Below are 10,366 nucleotides of genomic sequence, written 5' to 3' on the forward strand. Positions count from 1 at the left end.
TGAAATCATGTGTGACGCGAGTGATTATGCAGTCGGGGCTGTTTTGGGTCAACGGGTTGAGAAGAAACCCGTTGCCATATACTATGCAAGCAAAACCCTCTCAGACGCTTAGTTGAATTATACTACAACCGAGAAGGAGTTGCTTACAGTAGTGTATGCTTTGGATAAATTCTATTCTTATATATAGGGTAGCAAAGTAATTGTTTATTCGGATCATTCTACAGTTAGGTACCTCATGGACAAGAAAGACGCGAAACCCTGGTTAATAAGATGGGTTTTGTTGTTGCAGGAATTTGACTTGGAAATCCGGGACAAAAAGGGAACAGAGAATGTCGTTGCGGACCATTTGTCCTGGATTGTGATTGAAGATGGAGACCGCGATGGACCCATAAACAAGTCTTTCCCCGACGAACAAATTTTGGCGGTTTCCCAAAACCCTTGGTTTGCTCATATTGTCAATTTTAAAGTTGCAGGTGATCTACCCGAACACTGGCTAAGGAGGAAGAAGAAACATTTGATGGCACAGGCGAAGCAGTATATTTGGGACGACCTCGATCTGTTCAAGATTGGAGCTGATCAGATGATTAAAAGATGCATACCTAAAGTGGATGTTCGATCAGTATTGGAGCACGCGCATTCATCTGTGTGTGGTGGTCATTTTAGCGGACAGAAAACCGCTAGAAAAGTGTTGACTAGTGGCTTTTATTGGCCAACACTATTTCGGGATGCTGATGAGTTTGCGACATGTTGTTTGAAGTGTCAACAACTCGGGAGTATCTCAAGGAGGGATGAGATGCCCTTGAAACCAATCCAAGTAATTGATATTTTTGACGTGTGGGGGATCGATTTCATGGGCCCATTCCCGAACTCGTACGGTAATTCATACATCCTGGTGGCTGTCGATTATGTTTCTAAATGGGTCGAAGCGATAGCCACCAGGACAAATGATCACTCTGTATTTTGTAATTTCGTACAAAGCAACATTTTTTCGAGGTTTGGAATTCCCCGAACTATTATTAGTGACGGGGGTTCCCATTTTAAAAGTTTTAAATTTGGAAAGTTGCTTAAAAGGTATGGAGTGGATCATAGAATTGCAACACCTTACCATTCACAAACGAGTGGACAGGTTGAGGTTTCAAACCGGCAAATTAAACAGATTTTACAGAAAACTGTTCGGACAGACCGGAAGGATTGGTCAACGAAGTTGACCGATGCCTTATGGGCTTACCGAACCGCTTTTAAAACGCCGATTGGAACCACACCATATAGACTTGTGTATGGAAAGGATTGCCATTTACCGGTTGAGATTGCACAACGTGCTTATTGGGCTACTAAGGAAGTTAGTACTAGCTATGATGATGCAGGTAAAGCTAGGAAATTAGCATTGTGCGAGATCGAGGAGTTGCGGGATGAATCGTATGAGTGTGCATTCGCTTACAAGGCAAAAATGAAAAAAGTACATGACGCGAAGATCCGGTTGAAGAACTTTGAAGTTGGTCAGAAGGTTTGGTTATACAACACGAGGATGAAGCTCTTTCCGGGTAAGCTAAAAAGTAAGTGGACGGGCCCGTTTGTGATAGTTGGAGTTGGAAACCATGGTCAATACGAGATTGAAGACTTTGACGACCATGTGAGGCAAGTGCTAAATGGCTATAGGTTGAAGCCATATTTGGAGATAGAGGATATTCACAATATGGACAAGGAATCGGTGAGCTTCATTGTGACCTCACCGGTTTATGAGGACAATTGAGGCATTCGAAGCATTGTCGAGCTGTAAACACGCAATTCAGCGCTGACCGGGAGGCAACCCGGGGTTTGTAAGTGTGTTACATTTTATTTTCTATTTGTTGAGTCGTTGTTTGACTTTTGTCTCGAGTTTTGTGCAGCAATTCCCAAGTGTGGGGAGGATTTTGGTGGAGTGTGCATCATGGAGAGTCGGTAAGTTCTTGATCAATTTCACGTCAATCCAGGTACGCATTGCAGATTTTAACTTCGGAAACGTGTTCAGGGTGATGTCGGGATGTCAAAAAGTGACCGGGTCGTAAAATGCCCGACGCAAAATTTGACAAAACTTTCTATTCCCAGGAGACCATCGCGTAGCGCAATGGCCCTTGAAGGTTAACCATCGCGCTACGCGATGGTTACCTTGGCATCCCAGACATCTAACGTCATCGCGTAGCGCTATGACGCCAGATCAGAGACAATCGCGCTACACAATGGCTCCTAAACCCTAATTTGATTATTTTGGGTCGCGTAGCGCGATCATTACTTTCTTGACCCATCGCGCTATGCGATGGGCCATGGCTAATCCGAAAAATAATAATAATAATAATAATAATAATAATAATAATAATAATAATAATAATAATAATAATATATTATATATATAAATACATATAACCACCACCGCCTCTACATTTCCCCCACCGCCGTCCTTTCTCTCTCTCTCCTCATCTCTCTCTCTGGACAACCACCGCCCACCACCATTCATCTCTCTCTCTCTCTCTCTCTCCCCGTCGTATACCACCACCACAATCACCATAACCGTCGTCACCCCACCACCGCTCACCTCGTAGCCGACCACCACCCACCACCCAATCCATCTTCACCATCACCGCCGTCTCTTTTGACTTTCTGATTTCCGAGGTATGTGTTATATTAATTGTGATTTCGATGTTGAATTTGATCTTGTGAGTTGTTGTTGGTCGTCGGGATTCCATTGGTGTCGGGTTACTTCGGTCTAAGCTTAGATTAGTAGTAGTTGTGGTTTGAGTTTGACTGTGTTTGGTTACCGAGTTTTGGCGGGAGATTATTTCTGCCGGGTTTTGATAGTCGTGAATTTTGGCGGGATGAAAATTATCTCGGGTCGAGTTTAAATGTAAGGATACGGGTCGGGTTTCGTTTAAATTGTAATATAATTTTAATATTGTAATATTATTTTATTATAAAAATTATAAAACATAATTTTAATTTCTACTATATATAATATCACATAAGTATATTTTAAATTATAAAAATTTAATTTTAAAACTTTAATATATATAATATAACATCAAAGCATTTTAACATTTTTAATAATAATTATAATAATATTTTAATATTTTACCTAATACTAATAATATTAATAAGATTCTCGAGTTTTATGTAATTCTACATTATAATAATACTAATAATATTATTAACAATATTCTAATTAATATTATAATAATAATAATTTTATAAAAATTTTATTACTAATAATAATATCATTAAACTTAATATTGTAATAATTTATATATATTTTATTATTAATATAATATTATAATAACATAAATGGATCTCGAGACCCGATTCGCCCAATTCTGTGAATCCCGACTATGTTTGTCGTGTTGCACGTTTTTTGAGACATTAGTCAGTGTGTCTGTTTTCGTGTCGTTCGAGTCAGTTTGTTCGAGTCGAGTCGTGTGTTGCGTAGTGTTCGGGATTTTGAGCGTTACGCATATTGAGGTTATCCGCCCGTACTCAATCTCCATTTGGGCGGAGACACCTGGTCTAGCTTATTTGTATATAGGGCATCCCGAATTTTTCTCATTTTTCGTATCTTATATTGATTTTTATCTCTGTCATGCAGTATGTCAGATGTTCCAGGACCCTCTTCAGGCGCCGCCGGGTGTAAGCGCCAAAGACCAGCAGGCGCGGGACAACGTGGTCCCATAGCCAGTCCGAGAGGTACACCAGAGCCCCCGCAGCCCGTGGTGCGCCCACCACGGGTCATCAGATACGATGGGGACAAGATCCCGATCACTCCCGATACGGATCGGGAGGCGATCATGGGGGACGGTCGCCTTTTCCCTCACATCATTCTGCAATTCGCTCTGTTGTCGGAGGAGCAGACCGCGTATCGTCACTTCACGGCGATGCAGCTCTTCCGACACCGGATGATCGACTGGCCCCTGCTCGCTGCAGTGGGCCGTGAGGAGGCCGTCCGGGCCATGTTGAGTGATCGGTGGGTCCAGGTCCTCACTTGTGACTCGGCACAGTACGTCGAGCTCACACGTGAGTTCTTTTCTACTTTTAGACACGTACCCTCTGATTTCTCCGAGTCACATGCGGTATCATTTGCCTTGGGACGGCAGACATTTGAGATGCCGGTTCCTCAGTTTGCTGTCGCCACTAACTACTACACCGCAGAGGAGGTGCTGACCCCGGCGTTTCTTATGAGCGTCCGGGGTTATACTCTTCGGTCGCAGACTGACCGGGAGTTTTGGCTGACCGACGCCCAGTTGGGCCAGTTTTGGGCCACGATAGCGGACGAGGCCCACTCAAGCACCGTGGTCGAGTCATCCACTCGGGACCCCGTCCACCGTTACCTTCACCGCATAGTTGCTTGCTCTATCGTGGGCCGTCATTCGGGCCACGATAAGTGCAGCAACATTGATCTTTTTGCACTGCTATCGATGATCATGGGCCGGGAGGCCAATATAGCGACGCTGCTTCTCGCGTCGTTCTCCCGGAGCCGTAGTTGGCAGGGCCAGTCAGCCCAGCTGGCTATGGGGCCATATATTACTCGCCTAGCAGAGCGCCTCGGGGTATTTGACCGTTATCCGATTGATTACTTTACCCGAGAGCCTGCTACGACCCCATATGATTTGGAGGACGCCCGGAGGGCCGGGTACTGTGAGCTTCATGATCCACCTACGCTCGTACCGGTCCGACAGGGTCCTCAGGCACCACCACCTCCCGGGACAGACTCGGCTGACGCGCTTCAGATGGGTATTCCGACTCACCGACAGCCCGTCCATGTCCCCGACATCATGAGACCTCAGCAGCACCCTCTACGCCAGCCACCACAGCCGCCGATCACACTAGAGAGTATACATTAGTAGCAGATGGAGATGCGGGCCCACATGGCCCGCCAGGACGAGTATTTTCGTATACTATTCACTCATCTGCAGGTACCGATCCCAGCATCTTTACAGACACATCAGCAGGCTGGAGATCAGGTGGAGGCGTCGGGGTCGGGTTAGGCAGCTGATCAGCCTGACCCCGCGGGAGGAGATTCAATGGCAGCAGACGCCGGTTGCCGTTTTCGTTTGTTTTCCATGTTTTTTGTTTCATCTATATGGTCTGTATATTTTATTATATTATATTTGGGAAACATGAATGGGTAACCAGTTGGGTAAAATTTGTATATATCTTGTGATGTTTGTCTGCTGTATGTGATTTGTATATTTGTATATCTTTGTATATTTGTTTGTGTTGCTTTGGAACTTTATGGGTGTGTTCACTATAAACCCTCACGAGACCTCACTCGTCCACCCGGGCTACCGGGGGGGGGTTTAAAGGGCTTGTTGCATACACTAAATGCAATCATGATTCCTACGACAGTGAGTTAGGTCTTTTATTATTTTTAAATAATTAACAAAATATTTTATGAAATTGACTAACTTGGCTCGGTAATGATTTTATAATATAATACTAATTTTAACTTTCGTAAGACCTAAGTCTTATACTTGTGAGTGGTTGCTTATACATGTCTCAAGAGTTGTGCAGATTTGGTTAGACAGAATGGTTCAGTGATGGAGACATTTGTCACGAGTGTGTTGAGAGTTGTGGGTCGAGTTTCGCATTGCATTGTCTTTATTATCAGGTGATTTCGGTTTCATAAACTATTTTGTTATTTTTATTTTAGTTTTTAGAATTGTAATTGTATATTTGCAGTAGTTCATCACATTTGTTCCCCGGGTTTTTAAGTAGTAAAACTGTCAGTTTAACCCCGTCCCCCAAATGATTATTAATTGTTTTATGATTATTTTAATATTGAGGACAATGTCAACCTCAAGTGTGGGGATGGTGGACAATTGAAAATTTTTAGCCCGATAGTAAATCGAACAGTATTCAGAAACTTAAGTTATTAACTGTCACTTATTGCTATCAATGCAAAGTTAGAGGTTTTTGGTCATGGTTGGTTTTTCAACTTCTTGATAGTTTTCCCGACAAATGTTTTTAAAAATGAGAAGTTTGAAAATGGAATCGTTTAGGCCGGGATAACGAGTCAAGGGGACAGGTATACATGTTTCATATCGGCAGCCCATATTTCCAGACATATTGTGAGATTAGCCCCTATACTTAATACACATATTATATAATAGTTATAAAACATGTCTTGTCATTTATTGAGAGAAACCGGTATGTTTTACAGAATTAGAACTTGCTTGTCACGTGTTTTTCGAGATCTTACTACCACCACCTGTATGGAGATTAGGACTTTAGAAAACCCATTCCGTACATATTTTCCTCACTAAATAAATTCCTTGCCCGACCCTATCCCCTAGGAGCCCGTTTGGACCTTATTCCTTTTCATTTGTTAAACTGAACATTACACACCATTTCAGCCTTGGCCTTTATGTTATTTTTACCCATGTGATGAAATCCAGGTCATTATCGAGTTGTATATATATATCGAGTTGTATTTAGTCAGACGAGTTGTAAAATTGTTAAGTTCTGAGTTGTAATTGTCAGTCATTTCAGTTAGTATTGATGCAAAAAAAAATTACAAATTAAAAAATCAAGAAAAAAGACAAAAATAAGTTTCAGTTAGTAATTCAGTTGTAAATAGCAGTTGATTATGTAATTAGTTCGTTTGTATTCGTGAGTCTGTATATTGGTTTGTTTAACTGGGTATCATCCACCTAAGTTACTAAATAAGCCTAATCTGCACCCAAACCTAAGCCTCAGCAAAACCCTAGTCTGAGTCTTTATGCAACCAGTGGTTAATGGGTGAAGATAAGACTGACTTGCAAGCATATTAAGTTGTAACTCATCTTAGGTATATTGAGGGCAGAGACATATACTGGCACATCTTTTATCAGTCCAGATATTAAACCGAGAGGAGTGTTGATAGTGTGAGGGGTGTGAACATGTATGCTCTAACCGGAAACAAAGTACACTTGTCTGGGCGATTCTATAGTTTAATGATTGCATTAACTTTATTTGTGGGTTGTCAACCTAGAAAGTGTCAGTCCGTGAAACTGGGTATGACCTTAAACCTTGCTAGTATTAATGGTGATAATTGGTTAACCTATGATGGCGGTTAATGTTTACTTTAGAGTTTCGCTTGAGGGCAAGCAAAAGATAAGTGTGGGGATGTGATGTCGGTTTATTTGTACATATTTATGTGTGTTAACTTTCCCGTTTTACTCGTTTAGTTTAGGAACTATGGTACTTCATACATGTTTATTGTGTTTCAGGTCACAGGTACTTAACGCGCTTAATTTGGACCTGTACGAGCATGAAATGAAGACCCGGTATGTCCAGCACACTTACCGAGGCACTCATGTGGACTTGCTGACTGAAGTGACCCATCGCGTAGCGCGATGGGTGTGGGAGGCAGGGCATCGCGCTATGCGATGCCCTTGATTTAATGATGCTTTGACTTTTAGTCCATCGCGTAGTGCGATGGACTAGAGGAGGGGACCATCGCGCTACACGATGGTCCGCACAGACGGGAAAGTTAGGGTTTGCATGTTATATTCGTTTTGACGACCGAAGACGCCATTCTTCACTTTCCAGGGGATTTCCAGAGCAGAAGAGCAAGTCCCGATCATCCTCAATCATCTCTAAGTGTCCAGCATGGCCTACCAGATCATAACCGAGGCCCGAGAGATGCCGATGCGCGGCTAGTTTCTTCGAGTCATACCCGGGATGTAGAGTATTGTATCTTTCAGTTTTTCTCATGTATTTAGAATGAATTGATTGTAATGATCTTTGATTAATCTATAAGTATTGATGTCTAGTATTATTGTGCACTCAGTCAGTTTAGGTTTATTTTGATCAGAACGATTATTGTGCCAGTTACTATGATAATTGCTTATAGGATTGAGTCACACTGGCAGGGACTGTTTGATAACTAGTGTCGTGTGTTAGTAAGCGTTGATGCCTAAGGTTTATCTAGTTAGTCAATCGGTATTGATCAGTGATTGTTAATCTGTTAAGTTGCATGAGTTTGCTGTTAGGTTAATTACTTGGATTCCCGGGTGTGATTTGTCTTTGTTAATTGATTGAATACGTGATTACTTGGTTGCTTGTTATAACATATAAACCGTTTGCTAGTGTGATCAGCACTTTAATTGAACTACTTCATAAGTTTAGGAATTGATTTCACTTCACACTGACCACATACTTCTGGTGGATACGATACCTGACTTACCCTAGCTGCTTAGGTTAATTAGGTTTTTGCATGACTCAAACGACGGTCATCACATGTCAACTGATACATGTGCCCTCTTCCCTCTAACATTATCAGAGTGTTCCATCACTCTAACGCTTTGTCCTTAAACATTTGAGACGTGTACTAGATATTTTCCTTATTAGTACATTTGCTTATGATTACTCTTTCTTAGTACATTTGCTTATGATTACTATTGATTCCATCTCCTCCAACCATCTTAAAGCATCTTTGGCGCCTTTATCGCCATAAAATTCTTTCGGTCCATACGTCTTGAAATCCTTAAAAAGACAACCTTCAATTTTCAATTTCTTTTTAAAGGTTTGATTAAAGTCGTCTCTAGTATTCAAACCATGATCACTTTCTTCACCTTGATGTGTAGGGTTTAGTGGGCGAGATTTAGATTTGACAGTTCTATTGGATTGTCGGGTTTCACTTCTACGACTAATCCATGTTTCATAGCTTGGGTCGATGGATTCATGCATTAGTTATCATTTCTTGCATCTTTGTTATCAACCGCTCAAGATTCTCTTAAGCAGGTTCAGTTTTTGGCTCTATTGCTTCTTTGGTTAGAAGCTTCCCTATCTTGTGAAGGGTTGGTTTGTTTCGACAATCTGTAATTATAAAAGAATTGATTTAGAAACAAATATTTTATTTATATACCGGTAGATAGTTTATCTTAGAAACCGGAATATCTTACAAACAAAAACAACGAACACAATACACAAACTGACATGGAATAAATGATACAAATACAACAAGATACGATTCCTAATCTCTCATATAGTCTTTGATCATCTTCTTCATCTTACTACATTTCCATAGTAATTTGTTTCCAACTTTGTTTTTCTTGCTACCCTCGGTAGCGGCCTTCTTCCTCAAATCATCGGCTTCATGCAACGCTCGATCCAGATGTTCCTCCTGGGACTGTGGTATGAAATTGGGGTATCCATACCGTGAAAGTGGATCTATGTGCCCCATCATAACAATGTCGTAGATTTCTTGTTGTATACCAATCAGCTTTATAAGACCTTGTTCTCTTTGATGAAACCTATCAATCTTTAGTAAATCAGCAGCCATTTGTACTGCTTGCTTGTGAACCAAATGGATAATATGTTCTTCTTTCAATAAAGATGTAAAGCTTGAAGGGCCATCGAATGGAGCTTGGGGATAACAGTTTTCAAGTCCTCGTCCTTGTGGTGTGCCAAATGAAACATCTTGTAAAGTGAAAGGAGATAAATCAGACGGAGTAGACATTCCCATGGTCGGTAATAGAGAGCCAACAAGAATTCTAGGTCGTGTAGTACTCTTATCATTGCATTTGTTAAACTTGGATTAATCATTGTTCTTGTTATTGAAGCGATTATTGTACTTACCAAACCTTATTAAAAAAGATTAAATCCCAAATGCTAAGCCCCTTCCGCTTTTGATGCTAAAGCCACAAGATGTGACTTAAAGACTTAAAGCACTCAAGAGCCATTGACTAATCCTGATTTAGTTTGTGAAATACGACCATAAACAACATTCGTAAAATAAATTTTGTATATTATTTTTTAATTATAGTTATTATTTTTTGTTATATTAGATTTCTTATTACTATTAATTAAACTTCATATATGAAATATCTCATGTATTAAATAAGAGGGAGAAATGATGAATGATCGCTTGTTTATGCATTAATACTTGTATCAAATGCAAGAAATCTTAATTTCTAAGTGTTTTATAAATGAGGTTAAATTACATTCTTGCCCATCTAAAATGCTTTAAATAATAATAATAATAATAATAATAATAATAATAAATATAATGGTATGGATAATTGTGGTAACATAAAGAAATGATTACTAGAGCTTGAAACTAATTACGCATAAAAATGTAGAAAGCCAAACCATCTACATGACAGAAACATGGCATGAAAAATGGGGTTTTTTATGCCCACCACTAAGGATGCCCTTGGGTAGTATAATTTTTACCTAAGGTACCCAAAAGTCAACCAACAATGTATTTTCAAGTCATTTTTACCCAAACATACCCAATATTGTTGGAAATAATCCCGATCTCGTTAAATATCCCGTTAGTTTATTATAGTTTATTTATACTTTGTTAAATAGTTCAGTTAACAAAATTAGAGTGTAAATTGTAACAAATTAATAGTTTGTT

This window comes from Bidens hawaiensis, unplaced genomic scaffold, assembly GCF_021521415.1.
Source record: "Bidens hawaiensis isolate Kalapana, Puna unplaced genomic scaffold, B.hawaiensis_p1.1 tig00028983_1, whole genome shotgun sequence".
NCBI classification, from domain to species: domain Eukaryota; kingdom Viridiplantae; phylum Streptophyta; class Magnoliopsida; order Asterales; family Asteraceae; genus Bidens; species Bidens hawaiensis.